The sequence below is a fragment of the Oncorhynchus clarkii genome, chromosome 18 (genome assembly GCF_045791955.1).
Source record: "Oncorhynchus clarkii lewisi isolate Uvic-CL-2024 chromosome 18, UVic_Ocla_1.0, whole genome shotgun sequence".
Taxonomy (NCBI): Eukaryota; Metazoa; Chordata; class Actinopteri; order Salmoniformes; family Salmonidae; genus Oncorhynchus; species Oncorhynchus clarkii.
Window position 1 is genome coordinate 24960922 of NC_092164.1, and position 15569 is coordinate 24976490.

The 15569-nt window shown below is 40.6% G+C and overlaps 1 protein-coding gene across 1 annotated transcript in view; it reads right to left on the reverse strand.

Moving 5' to 3' along the window:
- Positions 1-15569, reverse strand: part of LOC139373262 (low-density lipoprotein receptor-related protein 1B-like) — a 201461-nt gene that overhangs the window by 160878 nt on the left and 25014 nt on the right. The gene's annotated exons all lie outside the window — the stretch shown is intronic.

Here is a 15569-nt window from a genome sequence, read left to right on the forward strand (position 1 = left end):
ACACTTAATCAGAATGGCTATCACAGCAGTCTGCAGCGATACGCCGTCCCATCTGGTTTGCCCTTAGGACAATGACCCAACACACCTCCAGGCTGTGTAAGGGCTATTTGACCAATAAGGAAAGAGATGGAGTGCTGCATCAGATGACCTGGCCTCCTCAATCACCCGAACTCAACCCAATTGAGATGGTTTGGGATGAGTTGGACCGCAGAGTGAAGGAAAAGCAGCCAACAAGTGCTCAGCATACAGTTGAAGTCAGACGTTTACATACACCTTAGCCAAGCCTTACCTGAGTATGCTCTTGGGTTCCCCTGTCGCTCCGCCTAACAGAAGCACAGTTTTTCAAAATTCCTGACATTTAATCCTAGTAAAAATTCCCTGTCTTAGGTCAGTTAGGATCACCACTTTATTTTAAGAATGTGCTACCAATTTCTAGGATTAAATGTCAGGAATTGTGAAAAACTGAGCTTCTGTTAGGCGGAGCGACAGGGGAACCCAAGAGCATACTCAGATGAGGAAGCAGGGATTAACGAACCAAAATATTTACTGTTACACAGGGAGATATGGAGTCAGATTTGGGGAAGCTTGGATGAGTTGCAGAAAAAACAGATGTGGAGAATGAGGTTGGAGATAGCTAGGTTAGAACAGGGTAAACAAGTCCTGAGGGGAATCCAAGGTAGTGGTATTGAGTATTCCAAAACTAGGTAGTTGGGTGATGTGATGTGGAATGGGAGACAGGAGCCAGAGAGGTAAACTGCAATGAGAGGATAAGCTATGTCAGGCAGGGAAACAGGCACAGCAGAGTAACAGAATCCTGAATAATCATAAAAGGCTAGAATCATGAACTGACTGAGCAGAGATTACAATCTGGCTGAGGGAGTGGCAGGACTGAGTATTTGTAGAGGTCTTGATTATGGGACGAGTTGCAGCTGGTAGGGATCTGCTCTGACTCCATCTACACAATCACACAGAGGGTGAGAGAGAGAGTACAGGGGGAGTAACTGCAGGTCAAGAAGACACCGGATAAACACCAGAGGGCTTAGCAGGAGCAGATGTGACAGCTTTGGCTACCATGCTGACCAGACCGGACACGTCGCATTCGCAAGCGTCGCAAAATAAATGTAGAAATCCATGTTATTCAACTGTTACACCCACTCTGCTCGTGCGCGCCAATGAGCGTCTGCGATGCCAAGGGCTAAAATAGAAGTCATTCCTATTTCTGACGCAGATCGCGCTGCAAGTCCTGCCTCTCCCAACTCCTCATTGGTTTATAGAAGCAGGTACCGACGTGCCATCTCCTCATTGGTTATACCCACGTGGGTGATTGAAAGACGAAATGTTTTGCCGGTCGTCGTGGTAATACTATGAAAGTGTAGATGCCAATCACCATATAAGTTCAAAGATGAAAAAGCCTGGAAAGAGGAGAGATGACTAGAAACGATTCAGTTGGCTGTTTTATGTGTGGATTTATTGTCGGAGTAGAGGACCTTGTGCATTTCAGGTAAAATAACAACTCAATGTTTATATCCCAGGACAAATTAGCTAGCAACAGCAAGCTAGCTAAATAGGACTAATTAGCTAACTAGCTAAATTGCCATACATGTTTAATGCTTTTCGACCTGTCCCCAAATTAATGTCATTGGTTCAGAGTTTTTTTTGATATTTTAACCTGCGTGTCGTGATCGTGTTTGGTGTAGGGGGACAAAATAAATGTATGCACGATAGCGCACGATGGCGCACGCGCGCAGCCGGTTTGGGTTCCGTGTAAGGTGTATGTATACATCCGACTTCAACTCGATATACAGTTCCAGTCAAAAGTTTGCACACCTACTCGTTTTTCTTTATTTTTTAAATGTTCTACATTGTAGAATAATAGTGAAGACATCAAAACTATGAAATAACACATATGGAATCATGTAGTAACCAACAAAGTGTTAAACAAATTAAGGTATATTTTATATTTGAGATTCCTCAATGTAGCCACCCTTAGCCTTGATGACAGCTTTGCACACTCTAGGCATTCTCTCATCCAGCACCTGGAATGCTTTTCCAACAGTCTTGAAGGAGTTCCCACGTACATTTGAAGTTGGAAGTATACATAAACAAGTTTTAATGACTCCAATATAAGTGCATCAACCACTCCACAAATTTCTGGTATACAAACTATAGTTTTGGCAAGTCGGTTACGACATCTACTTTGTTCATGACACAAGTAATTTTTCCAACAATTGTTTACAGACAGATTATTTCACTTATAATTCACTGTATCACAATTCCAGTGGGTCAGAAGTTTACATACACTAAGTTGACTGTGCCTTTGAACAGCTTGGAAAATTATGAAAAATGATGTCATGACTTTAGAAGCTTCTGATAGGCTAATTGACATCATTTGAGCCAATTGGAGGTGTACCTGTGGATGTGTTTCAAGGCCTACATTTAAACTCAGTGCCTCTGTGCTTGACATCATGGGAAAATCAAAAGAAATCAACCAAGACCTCATGCACTCAATTAGTATTTGGTAGCATTGCCTTTAAATTGTGGTCAAATGTTTTGTGTAGCCTTCCACAAGCTTCCCACAAAAAGTTGGGTGGATTTTGGCCCCTTCCTCCTGACAAAGGTATTGTTGGCCTCCTTGCTCGCACACGCTTTTTCAGTTCTGCACACAAATTTTCTTTAGGATTGCGATCAGGGCTTTGTGATGGCCACTTCAATACCTTCTTTCTTGTCTGTAAGCAATGTTGACACAACTTTGGAAGTATGCTTGGGGTCATTCTACATTTGAAAGACCCATTTGCGACCAAGCTTTAACTTCCTGATTGATGTCTTGAGATGTTGCTTCAATACATCCACAATTTTTCTTCCTTTCTTCCACCCCCTCCTCCTCAAGTGCACCAGTCCCTCTGCAGCAAAGCACCCCCACAACATGATGCTGCCATCCCCGTGCTTCACGGTTGGGAAGGTGATCTTCGGCTTGCAAGCCTTCCCATTTTTCCTCCAAACATCAATGGTAATCATGGCCAAACAGTTCTATTTTTGTTTCATCAGACCAGAGGACATTTCTCCAAGAAGTACGATCTTTGTCCCCATGTGCAGTCGCAAACCATAGTCTGGCTTTTATTATGGTGGTTGTGGAGCAGTGGCTTCTTCCTTGCTGAGTGGCCTTTCAGGTTATGTCGATAGGACTTGTTTTACTGTGGACATAGATACTCTTGCACCGGTCTCCTTCAGCATCTTCACAAGGTCCTTTGCTGTTCTGGGAGTGATTTGCACTTTTCGCACCAAAGTACGTTCATCTCTAGGAGACAGAATGCTTCTCCTTCCTGAGTGGCATGATGGCTGTGTGGTCCCATGGTGTTTATACTTGTGTACTATTGTTTGTAGAGATGAACGTGGTACCTTCAGGCGTTTGGATATTGCTCCCAACGATGAACCAGACTTGTGGAGGTCTACAATTCTTTTTCTGAGGTCTTGGCTGATTAATTTAGATTTTCCCATGTCAAGCAAAGGTACACCCCCAATTGACTCAAATGACGTCAGTTAGCCTATCAGAAGCTTCTAAAGACATGACATTTCTAGAATTTTCCAAGCTGTTAAAAGGCACAGTCAACTTAGTGTATGTAAACTTCTGACCCACTGGAATTGTGATACATTGAATTATAAGTGAAATTATCTGTCTGTAAACAATTGTTGGAAAAATTACTTGTGTTATGCATCAAGTAGATTTCCTAAACGACTTGCCAAAACTATAGTTTGTTAACAAGAAATGTGTGGAGTGGTTGAGAAACGAGTTTTAATGACTCCAACCTAAGTGTATGTAAACTTCTGACTTTTCAGCACAAAGTATTTTTCCTGACTTTTTTAAAAAGAAGTCTAGAATCAGTCTGTAATTAAATCACACAGAATGGGTTAATTTATTATATCCTGACGGGGCTACACAGCTATTATGTTCACTAAAGCAATACTTATGAATAGGTTTTGAACGTAAAACAATGCCTCAGCGTTCTTTTCTTATTGCAATGTATCTAAATTTGATCTAACCTAATAGTCTGCAGCAAATATATCACAGAGCAACATTACCACAGAGCTATTCCACCATTGTAGAAATGTGACATTTTTTATGATTATACAAATAACAGACGGAACACACACGGATTCCCTAGCAGATTAAATCACCCCCCTCCCATCATGCTCTAACAGAGCCCCACCCCAAAACCAGACTTAAAACAGGCATGATGTACAATGAGGGTTACAAATTTTTTACCCCGTTTTCATGGTATCCAATTGGTAGTTACGTACTTGTCTCATCACTGCAACTCCTGTACGGACTCGGGAGAGGCAAAAGTCGAGTGCCATGCGTCCACAACCCAAACCAAGTCACACTGCTTCTTGACACAATGCCCACTTAACCCGGACGCCAGCCACACCAATGTGTCAGAGGAAACACCATGCACCTGGTTACCGTGTGAGCATGCACTGCACCCGCAGGAGTCACTGGCGTGCGAATGTACACTTCTAACCCACTAGGAATGTAATGAAAGAAATAAAAGCATCCCGGCTGGGCAATCATTCCCCTAACCTGACCGACGCTGGGTCAAAAGTGCTCTGGGTTCAAGCCTGGACTCGAACCCAGAAATCTCTAGTGGGACAGCTAGCGCTGTGATGCAGTGGTCAATCTAAGAGCTGGGCAGGTGTGTCAGGTGTGCCAGAAATATTTTTTGCTCTTTTCAAAAGCACAGTTATCGGCACTGTTGCTGGCAGTGGAGTGAAAAAGCTGGGTTTTGATGAATTAACAAGTTGTGGGTGTGTTGAAACTTGGCCCCCCATTGGCCAATCAGGACGTGCGCCATGGCTAAATATGCTGTTTGAAGTTGTGTATTTACGGTCTTATGTATTGCTTTGGAATCAACTCTGATTCCAATGTTAGGCCATTATAGTTTGTTAAACAGTTTACAGAAAAAAAAAATGTACAAAATGTAGACCTATCCCATCTTTGCTAAATATTTAACCTGTTTGTAGTCCACATTGTTCTAATGTAATACCCTTGTTAGAACCAAGTATTGAGTTTGTTTGTTAAAATTAATTGGTATAACATTTTAAAAGTGATTGAATTGCTCCCGAATTGTAATGTTGTTAATGCATTTCTTTTGAATAAATATTTTGTTAATGTATAAGAGAATAGGTTGGTTTACTCTGAAGTTTTAACCAATAAGGTCGCTTGTTAAGCTGTGGTCAATGGGAGTTGACCTGGTTAACGGGAGGCCTGGGAAAAAAGAGAGGGAGAGAGAAGATGAGAAAAGGATGGACATTACATTATGACCGTTGGTGAAGACAAATTATAAAAGAAGATGATAAAAATAGAACAAAACCCATACCTACTGAGTTTTGAAGGGAAAATAAAAAACATAAATACCTTATTTACATAAAAATTCAGACCCTTTGCTATGAGACTCGAAATTGAGCTCAGGGGCATCCTGTTTCCACTGATCATCCTTGAGGTGTTTCTATAACTTGATTGGAGCCCACCTGTGGTAAATTCAACTGATTGGACATGATTTGGAAAGGCACACACCTGTCTATATAAGGTCCCACAGTTGATAGTAGAGCTCCAATACAGGATTGTGTCGAGGCACAATCTGCAGCATTGAAGGTCGCGAAGAACACAGTGGCCTCCATCATTCTTAAATGGAAGTTTGGAACCACCAAGACTCTTCCTAGAGCTGGCCCCCCGGCTAAACTGAGTAATCGGGGGAGAAGGGCCTTGGTCAGGGAGGTGATCATGAAACTGATGGTCACTGACAGAGCTCTAGAGTTCCTCCGTGGAGATGGTAGAACCTTCCAGAAGGACATCTCTGCAGCACTCCACCAATCAGGCCTTTATGGTGGAATGGCCAGATGGAAGCCACTCCTCAGTAAATAGCACATGACAGCCCAATTGGAGTTTGCCAAAAGGCACCCAAAGACTCTCAGACCATGAGAAACAAAAGATTCTCTGGTCTGATGAAACCAAGATTGAACTCTTTGGCCTAAATGCGAAGCGTCACGTCTGGAGGAAAACTGGCACCATCCCTACGGTGAAATATGCTGGTGACTGCATCATGCTATGGGGATGTTTTTCAGCGGCTGGGACTGGGAGACTAGTCAGGATCGGTACAGAGAGATCCTTGATGAAAACCAGAGCGCTCAGGACCTCAGACTGAGGCAAAGGTTCACCTTCTAACAGGACAAGACAATGCAGGAGTGGCTTCGGGGCAAGTCTCTGAATGTCCTTGAGTGTCCTTGAGTGGCCCAGCCAGAGCCCGGACCTGAACCCGATCGAACATCTCTGGATAGACCTGAAAATAGCTGTGCAGCGACGCTCCCCATTCAACCTGCCAGAGCTTGAGAGGATCTGCAGAGAATGGGAGAAACTCCCCAAATACAGGTGTGCCAAGCTTGTCGCGTCATACCCAATGAAACCTGAGGCTGAAATCACTGCTACAGGTGCTTCAACAAAGTACTCGGTAAAGGATCTGAGTACTTATGTAAATGTGATATTTTAGTCATTTATTATTTAATTGTTTTGCAAAAAAAATGAAAAACCTGTTTTTGCTTTGCCATTATGGCACATTGTATGTAGATTGATGAGGGGGTAAAAAAAAACAATTTAATCCATTTTAGAATAAGGCTGTAACGTAACAAAATGTGGAATAAGTCAAGGGGTCTGAATATTTTCCAAATGCACTGTATAACACATAACAAAACAAAGGACTGGACTGCATTGTCGTAAGCTAAAGCAGAACTCCCTCAGTAGATCAGCGATCTCAGGCTCCTAAACTGAGTTAGATCATGGTTGAGGATGGTGATGCCAGATGATGGTAATGCCAGATGAATTCCATCAGGAAGTCTGGTCTCATTGCTCAAAAAGCAGCCGGTGCTAGCCAAACCAGACAAGTCAACCTGCCATCAGTCCTGCAATGCCATGGGTAAAAACAACCAGATACTTTTTATCCAATCAACAATGTCATATAATTAAAAAACAGCTACAAAAACATTTATATACACTACTGTTCAAAAGTTTGGGGTCACTTAGAAATGTCCTTGTGTTGAAAGAAAGCTAACTTTTTGTCCATTAAAATAACATCAAACTGATCAGAAATACAGAGTAGACATTGTTATTGTTGTAAATGACTGTTGTAGCTGGAAACGGCTCATTTTTAATGGAATATCTACATAAGCATGCAGAGGCCCATTATCAGCAACCATCACTCCTGTGTTCCAATGGCAGGTTGTGTTAGCTAATCCAAGTTTATCATTTTAAAAAGCTAATTGATCATTAGAAAACCCTTTTGCAATTATGGTAACACAGCTTTAAACTGTTGTTCTGATTAAAGAAGCAATAAAACTGGCCTTCTTTAGACTAGTTGAGTATCTGGAGCATCAGCATTTGTGGGTTCGATTACAGGCTCAAAATGGCCAGAAACAAAGAACTTTCTTCTGAAACTCATCAGTCTATTCTTGTTTTGAAGATGTTTCTTGGCTGTCAGGAACTTAAACCTCTGACAGCATCTTTTCTGCTGCTCAGCTAAGCCTCCAGAGAAGCTGTTTGTGTATGTGTTTTAGACTTTGTTTCGTCTTCGATCCTTTTCTCTCCAAAAATAAATATACCTCGGTATGACAGCTGCTTTTAAACTGACACTCCCTAAAAGGACTTTGGCACAACTTCAAAATGTGTGTATTTTCAGAATTTGATATTTTCGATTTTTAATGACTTGATCCATTTATATTGTCAATATTGAATTGATGTTGTTTTGGGTGAAATCTGATACTCTGTTTTAGAATTGAATTCTAATAATGTCACAGGAAGGCAGCCTAAACAGAGAGCTCTGTACATTTTGTACATACACTACTGTTCAAAAGTTTGGGGTCACTTAGAAATGTCCTTGTTTTTGAAAGAAAAGCACATTTTTTGTCCATTAAAATAACATCCAATTTATCAGAAATACAGCATAGTCATTGTTAATGTTGTAAATGACTATTGTAGCTGGAAACGGCATATTTTTATGGAATATCTACATGGCGTAAAGAGGCCCTGTCACGTTCTGACCTTAGTTCCTTTGTTTTGTCTTTGTTTGAGTATGGTCAGGGCGTGAGTTGGGTGGGCAGTCTATGTGTGTTTTTCTATGTTGGGGTTTTGAGTTCGGCCTAGTATGGTTCTCAATCAGACGCAGCTGTCAATCATTGTCCCTGATTGAGAATCATACTTACGTAGGTAGCCTGGGTTTCACTTTTGGTTTGTGGGTGTTTGTTTCCGTGTGAGTGTTTGGGCCACATGGTACTGTTTCGGTTTTCGTTTTGTTCACATCGTTTATTGTTTTGTATTTCAGTGTTCAGTTCGTTTTGAATAAATCATCATGAACACTTACCACACTGCGCTTTGGTCCGATCCTTCTTCCACCTCTGAATGCCTTTACAGGCCCATTATAAGCAACCATCACTCCTGTGTTCCAATGGCACTTTGTGTTAGCAAATGCAAGTTTATAATTTTAAAAGGCTAATTGATCATTAGTAAACTCTGAAACGAATTGAAAATTTCACTAAAGCTGGAGACTCATATCTCCCTCACTAACTTTAAGCATCAGCTGTCAGAGCAGCTCACAGATCACTGCACCTGTACATAGCCCATCTGTAAATAGCCCGTCCAACTACCTCATCCCCATATTGTTATTTATTAGATTTTTTTTGCTCCTTTGCACCCCAGTATCTCTACTTGCACATTCATCTTCTGCACATCTATCACTCCAGTGTTTAATTGCTAAATTGTAATTACTTCGCCACTACAGCCTATTTATTGCCTTACCTCCCTAATCTTACCTCATTTGCACACACTGTATATAGATTTTTCCTATTGTGTTATTGACTGTACGTTTGTTTATTCCGTGTGTAACTCTGTGTTGTTGTTTTTGTCGCAATGCATTATCTTGGCCAGGTCGCAGTTGTAAATGAGAACTTGTTCTCAACTGGCCTACCTGGTTAAATAAAGGTGAAATAAAAAATTAATAAATAAAACCTTTTGCAATTATGTTAGCACAGCTGAAAACTGTTGTGGTGATCAAAGAAGCAATAAAAACTGGTCTTCTTTAGACTAGTTGAGTTTCTGGAGCATCAGCATTTGTGGGTTCGATTTCAGGCTCAAAATAAACAGAAACAAAGAACTCTGAAACTCATCCATCTGAGAAATGAAGGCTATTCCATGCAAGAAATTGCCAGAAAACTGAAGATCTCATACAACGATGTGTACTCCTCCCTTCACAGAGCAGTGCAAACTGGCTCTAGCCAGAATAGGAAGAGAAGGGGAGAGGAAGGACAACTGTGCACAACTGAGCAAGAGGACAAGTACATTAGAGTGTCTAGTTTGAGAAACAGATGCTTCACAAGTCCTCAACTGGCAGCTTCATTAAATCCTATCCGCAAAACACCAGTCTCAACATCAACAGTGAAGAGGCGACTCCGGGATGCTGGCCTTCTAGGCAGAAAAAGCCATATCTCAGACTGGTCAATAAAAAAAAAGATTAAGATGGGCAAAAGAACATAGACACTGGACAGAGGAACTCTGCCTAGAAGGCCCGCATCCTGGAGTCGCCTCTTCGCTGTTGACGTTGAGACTGGTGTTTTGCTGGTACTATTTAATGAAGCTGCCAGTTGAGGACTTCTGAGGCGTCTGTTTCTCAAACTAGACACCCTAATGTACTTATCCCCTATTGGAGATCAACAATTTAGAACACCTGCACTTTACCAAAACACAGTATAACACCACAACAATACATGTCAGAATTGTACATTGACAATTACATTGGTAATCAAACATTTTACGCAACAGCCTACTCCTCAACTTGAGTATCATCAAACTATGTAAATAGACTATACTGTAAATAATTAAATGTGTAAATAAACTATGTGGTTGAAATGACTTTCCGAAAAATTACAAATTGTCTGTGATATTATAACGATAATTTGTCAAAGTTGAACAAACATATTACTTTGGTTAGTTTCTGAAATAGATTTGCTAGAAATAACTGCACGGGCTCATACAAACAGACCCTACAGGCATGTTTAAGTCTTCTGCTCCTAAAAAGGAAGCTTTGCTGAGAACGTTGACAAGTTCACCACCTCCTTCTGCCTGTCAGACTCACAGTCTGTGATCACTAGGAGAAGTGATGTGCTTCGCTAAAGATTTCAGACCTTCACAATAACTAGAGCAAAGGCAAGCCACGTTTTTACATTAGAACAAGCTGAAAGGGAATGTTAAATGGTTTGGTGAACAACAATTTAGAAACGTAATTCAATTCATGGTTAGGGTCATATAAAATCACTTTTGTTTTTTGCCAAATTCCGGTAATTGTTTGTTGCCACATTTCATTTTCTCGTATATATATATATATATATTTTTTTAAGCAAAACCAAATTTGATGTTCTAAGTCCTCAACAATGCTTAAACCACATCAGAGGTCCACTTTTTTGGAGGGTCTAAAGAGTTTCCACTTTAAGTAAAGTGTGCAGAGACTTTTGTGTTTGGCTAGCAGTGTTTTGTAGGCTATTGCACATGTGATGGCAGAGTTTGCCCACTCGATAGATAAAAATCATCATGATATCATTTTGCCAGGTAGGTCTACTTTGCAGTAAACATTTAACTCGGACGGTTTTTGGTAAAGCCTTTGTGTTGTAGCTAACTGGCTACAACATAAACAAGCGCATTTCCATCATGCTCTTACTTCTTCAGGAAGTTGCAGGAAATACAAATCCCTGACGCATTATTTTCATTAATTATGATAAACTAGTGCAATTAATAACTACTTTTCTAATAAGCTCAATTAATACATTTTCTACTAAGTAAAAAATAATAATGTATGTATTGTTCAAAATGTCTGGATTCCGTGATTCCGTCTGCATTTTCTGCATCACATATTTATTGTATACTACAGTTTATACTGAATGGAGGTGACTCAGTCTAATGTATTACTGGATCCTCAATTACAGTACAGTACTTCACAGGGATCATTGTTCTGTCATGAAAGTGGCCTCTTATGATCTCGTGTTTTTTATCATATTGCACACCCTGCTTTTTTATCATCAATAATATCTACTGGTAAAGATCAGATAAATAACAGAACAAAGACTCAAGCAGTGTCACACAGTTAAAAAACTCCAAATGACAGTCTGTCCACATGGGAGTTGAATAAATATTTTGTGATGAAGAATTAGTCAGGCAGAATTAAACTATATTAAGCTGCAGCTATCCCCCAATGGGGGGGAGGGGTATGTTTGGTGTTTGGAATAGAAAATCCTCTACTCTCTGAAAGTGCATTTCCCACTTTGGCACAATTGAGTGCAATTTTCAAGAGGAGCTCAGCCCTTATGACTTTAGGGCAACATTCAGCACTGGGACTCCCATTCAAAAGAATGGCTGTGGGTCTTCACAGAGTTATTGATGTTGGCTATCCTAACAAACATAGAAACAAGACCATGAGAAGTATTTTAATTTAACTAAGCAAGTCAGTTAAGAACAAAATCTTATTTACAATGACAGCCTACTGGGGAACCATGGGTTAACTGCCTTATCCAGGGGCAGAACTACAGATTTTTACCTTGACAGCTCGGGGTTTCAATGCCGGCCCAACACTCTAACCACTAGGCTACCTGTCGCCCCCGAGATCCTGAGTGCAAGTTAATATTGATAAAGGGCTACTATTGAACCAAATATCTATTCCTTACATACTTTACTCCTGTAGTTCACATCTCACTTTCCAAGAAAACAAGATGCATTGCATCACCTACATTTGAGGGTGAACCAGAGGAAAGCATATTACCATAACGGCAGGATATATTCTGTGGTACCTTCATGATTGTTTTATTAGGAGCTTAATTCCTTGCCCCCCGCAGAGATAGTGGGCAGGACACCTCGCCCCATAAAAGCAAAAGTCACTATACGTTCATCTGCTTTCACAACAAATGAATTATTTGTGTAGGAAAAAAACCAAGAGAAGAGAGACGACCTCAGCAGAATCGGTTCAAAAGGAGCTGCTCCACTTCGCTGTGTCTTAACCATCCCAGAGTGAAACCGTTTCTTTGTAAAAACTCATCCTCCAAGTCAGATGTCGAATAGTGTTGTTGTTTGGTAGCTTAGAGACTCATTCTCAAGAGCACAAACTAGTTTAGTATTTAGTAATCTGCCTTGGAACATTTGGCTCCTGGTTTCAATAAACATAGCCAATATAGAAACACTACAAATAATAGCCTAGAGAACAAAACGCTTTCTGACTTTCCCAGTACTTTCTCAGGTCATTTTCATGTTGTACACCTCTGTAGCTATTGGAAAAAGGACTCGTATCATTGAGTATTAGGAACGCCAATAAATCCTTAATATTTCAATATTTTAGGATGCAAAGCACTGTAGGCTAACTTAACAGGAGTCAAATCAATGTAAACCTTAAATGAACAAACCTTCATGAGGAGTGCAACCTTCCATTCTGTAGGTCAGGTCTTTTCCCCTCCACAACAGCAGTCTATCAAGCATTTATCAACACACAAACACACTCACACACACACACAGTCAGTCAGAGTCATGATCCTCCAAAATAATTCCTCCACTAAGAACACATGAATAATTTATTGGGCTCATTTAAAAAATTCAGAGTGGATTTCACAATCATGGTACTTAATATTATTTCCCTTGGCATGGACTGAAACACCTTTAAAACAGCAGTGCTGAGTGCCAGTGTGTGTTATGAGTTTTGTTTTTGGCTGTGGGACGTTCAGCGTTTCAGATAAGATACCTTAATTGTTAATATACAGTATGGGATCACAAACTGATCTAAACAAATCTCTCTCTCTCTCTTCATCTCACTCTCTCTCTCTCTCTCTCTGCAACATGACCTAACCCTCCTAACCTTCCTAACCCCTCCTAACCCTTGCCTCGTTCTCCGGCCTAATTGTGTGTAGGTAAAAGGTTTTGGTTTGTTTGTATGACAAAGTAACAATGACTGCCCTGCACAATAGCAGTCAGAGCAGAATTGATTTAGCATATACCTGGAACCTTAGACTCTGCATGGATCCAATTCTCTTTGGTTCTCAGCTAACATCACATTTGACAAATACAATGGTTGTTGTTGTAGTTGTTGACCTTTGGATAGCTTCTATTACTTTCAGCCAGTGATCATGTCCAGACCTTTATTAACCTTTGACCCTGTAAGGCACTAATACAAGGGAACACAGTGACATTCTGGGGTGTTGTTATCCATCATTGAGTTTATTTGAGAGAACTTTTCAAAATAAAAACACCTAGAGTAAATCAATCAAAAGTTTGGACACCTACTCATTCAAGGGTTTTTCTTTATTTGTTTTTTACTATTTTCTACATTGTAGAATAATAGTGAAGACATCAAAACTATGAGATAACACATTCGGTACATGTAGTAACAAAAAAAGTGTTCAGGAAATTGAAACATATTTTATATTTCAGATTCTTCAAAGTAGCCAACCTTTGCCTTGATGACAGCTTTGCACACTCTTGACACTCTCAACCAGCTTCACGAGGTAGTCACCTGGAATGCATTTCAATTAGCAGGTGTGCCTTCTTAAAAGGTAATTTGTGGAATTTATTTCCTTCTTAATGCTTTTGAGCCAATCAGTTGTGTTTTCACAAGGTAGGTGTGGTATACAGAAGATAGCCCTATTTGGTAAAAGACCAAGTCCATATTATGGCAAGAACAGCTCAAATAAGCAAAGAGAAACAACAGTCCATCAGTTTCTTCAAGTGCAGTCGCAAAAAAAAAACTTCAGTCTCTGTGATGAAACTTGCTCTTATGAGGACCGCCACAGGAAAGAAAGACCCAGAGTTACGTCTGCTGCAGAAGATAAGTTCCTTAGAGTTTTAACTGCACCTCAGATTGAAGCCTGAATAAATGCTTCACAGAGTTCAAGTAACAGACACATCTCAGCATCAACTGTTCAGAGGAGACTGCGTGAATCAGGCCTTCATGGTCGAATTGCTGCAAAGAAACCACTACTAAAGCACACTAATAAGAAGAAGAGTCTTGCTTGGTCCAAGAAACACAAGCAATGGACAATAGACCAGTGGAAATCGTCCTTGGTGTGAGTCCAAATTTGCGATTTTTGGTTCCAACCGCCGTGTCTTTGTGGGATGCAGAGTAGGTGAACGGATGATCTCTGCATGTGTGGTTCCCAACGTGAAGCATGGAGGAGGAGGTGTGGTGGTGTGGGTGTTCTTTCTTGGTGACACCGTCTGTGATTTATTTTGAATTCAAGGCACACTTAACCAGCAAGTCTACCACAACATTCTGCAGCGATACACCATCTCATCTTGTGACGTGGTAACGTTGGACCCAGGCGCAGAGAAGAGACCAGACGAGGAATCAGTGGTTAAGGATGAAAATCATACTTTACTGAGCAAAGGTAGCCGCAGGAAACGAACGCACAGGGTAAACAAATGACAACAGAAAACACCTCTTTTAACAGGGAAATCGTAATGAGTAAATTGGACACATCTGAGTGTTGTTAATGTCTCTAGGATGGTGTCTGCCGCCCTCTGATGACAGGTGGAACCATGACACATCTGGTTTGCCCTTAGAGAGACTATTATTTGTTTTTCAACAGGACAATGACCTAAAACACACCTCCAGACTGTGTATGGGCTACTTGACCAAGGAGAGTGATGGAGTGCTGCATCAGATGATGTCTCATTTATAAACATTGCGTAGGCACAAAAGAAGGCTTACGCCACTTTCTAAGCAAACGTTGGGATTTATAAAAACAAACTTGACGGGAGACTGTGCGGCCCTCCTCGGACACTTTGACCCATATGTATGCACATAACCTGGAGAACTGAGAAACTGCGACACCGATGGCAGAAGGATGAAACTCGAGAAACGCTTTAAAATTGATACCATTGTGTAAAAATAAATCGAAAAAATCCCTGGAGTGCACACAAAAAAAACCACACACAAAAAGCATGATTTAGGATAACAAGTACAAACGGAGATATCTGTTTTTGCAAAAGAACCCCTCAAATATGTTGTACAGTTTAATCGGGATTCATATTTAATTGGATCTGTAATTATTAAACAATACTTGCATGTTATGACATTTATTCTCATAAATAATAAGGTGAACAGCAAGACATATTACGTTAAACTGATGCCGTTTTCGATGCCTCAGTCGGGCAGATAAGAGTGCACAGTTTCATATATTGTTATCACATGTTGGTTGCGCAGAACTGTCAATGTGATAATGGCCCTGTCATTTACAATTTAGTGAGTTACAATCAGGGTAATTACCACACCTGAAGGTTCTGGGTAGCTTAGACAATCAAATGGGTGGGGTTAAAAAAGGCATGCAATTACAATGCGTAATGACGCACAATGGCTGCTTTGGCACTGTTGGAAGACTTGGCGAATGGAAAAATTCGGAGAGAGCGAATTTTCAGAGACCAGCAAGATTTACTGGCCAATGATGATAAGTGGCTTATTATTATTAGCAAGAGCTGTTCTCGTGGATCTCTGTGCTGTAGTAGGCCC